Source organism: Trichosurus vulpecula, chromosome 7 (genome assembly GCF_011100635.1).
Source record: "Trichosurus vulpecula isolate mTriVul1 chromosome 7, mTriVul1.pri, whole genome shotgun sequence".
NCBI classification, from domain to species: Eukaryota; Metazoa; Chordata; class Mammalia; order Diprotodontia; family Phalangeridae; genus Trichosurus; species Trichosurus vulpecula.
Window position 1 is genome coordinate 100,251,205 of NC_050579.1, and position 1,830 is coordinate 100,253,034.

Sequence of the window (1,830 nt, forward strand, 5' to 3'; positions counted from 1 at the left end):
TGATCCTGCTGAGTGACACTGACAGCCTGCTCTGTGTGGTGTGGAATGCTTTCTCCACCTGACATTTTTCATTTCTGATGAAAAAGAGTATGACCCCATTAAAAAAAATTCAAACCTTTCTTTTGGAACCTATATGAATTGTATTTGTCACTTCTCCCTTACTTCCTGGTTTCTGGAGTTTTCCTAACTGATCCCACAGTTTGGCAACTAAACTTAGGATCAAAAGTAAACTTTCAAGCTTGTATTAAAGGATTATGAAATCGCACTATTTCAATAGATACTCATTTGCTTTCTTGTTTGCTATCAGAAAATTCATAGCTGTTATAACAGATATTTATTTATAGAAAGGGATTTTTTTTATTTTATTTCATCTACCTCCTGTCTATTAAATCAAAAGGGTGTAATTCATCATTTGAATCACCCAAGCCCTTCACCCTGCCATGCACTGTGATGTAAAGCAGAGGATTTGTGAGGGTACAGCAAGAAATAGCAGGAGGGAAAGATGGTTTTGCAAGCGATCTCCTCATCACAGATATGTATCTTCAATATTTAGTTGTTGTGGCAGGAAAACAGCAACAAATACATGAACTGTAAACCATCTGGCTTGAAATATGTTCAAATATGAATGTTCATCTTGAAAAATGAAATCTATGGAATTCTGGCATCCACTTTGACTTTTGAGAGATGAACAGCTTGGGTATGCAAAGGAGGGATCTAGAGACTAGCCTTTTTACATTTTATTTTTTTCCTGAACAGAGACATCGAATGATTCACTACCTGGGAAAGAAAACTTCCCCCTAGCTTTTATTTACTTTCATGGAAACCACTATGTCACTGTTGTTCTTAATCTTAGTTACTGTATCCACATAAGAGGATTGTTACAATCCTATCTCATATTTTGAGAAGTAAAAGAAACAAAAAGTATCATCATCTCACACTTCCTGGGGACCGATATGTGCTAGACAAAACACCACACACGTAAAGAACGTGGCAATTAATCCTCGCTTCCACCAAACTACGCTGAGAAGAGAACAATATAACTTTATAAATTAAAAGCAGCCTGGCATAGTGGGGAAAAAACATATAGCTTAGTTTCAGGATGCCTGGCTTTAAGCCCACATTACTTAACTTTTCAGAACCTCAGTTTTAACATCTGTGAAATGGGAATAATTAGACTTGTACTAAATACTTCATGGGTTGGTTGTGATTTTTGAATGAAGTAAGGTATATAGGCAGTTTTGTAAACACGATGCACTGAGTAGCATAAGTCTTTACCCCTTTAAGATTTAGACGTTGTTTTCCCTGAGTTGGAGGTAAAAAATTTAGTTATCAATTCATCTTGCCTTTCCCTTGGTAGTCCAAGGTGATTCAGAAGTTCCTTGAATGTTGGTTTTGACAAAGGTAGAGTAATGAATGGTGGAAATCAAGGGGTTCTATTCATTGCAAACCCTGTTAGCTCCCTAGTCCTAGCCCTTATGACTTCTCACCTGAACTATTTTATTATCCTTCAAATGTATGCACTACTTTGTAACAGAATATACCCTGTATAGACTATACCTTGTGTGTTTGTACACAATACACCTTGAACATCTTAGAAATTCTTCTGGAGTAACTCCAGGTAGGGGCAATCGACCAAACAGAAAATTCCCTGTTTAAAGGATAGCCCCCAGGATCCAACCCAATTTGGAGCATCTCAGACTCTTGGGAGAGATCTTTTCATCATCCTTCTCCCACCAATGTCCTGATATTCAATTTAGCTCAATAAACATTTATCAAGTGCCTACCATACGAATACCACTATATTAGCCAATGGGTATACAAAGACAAAAA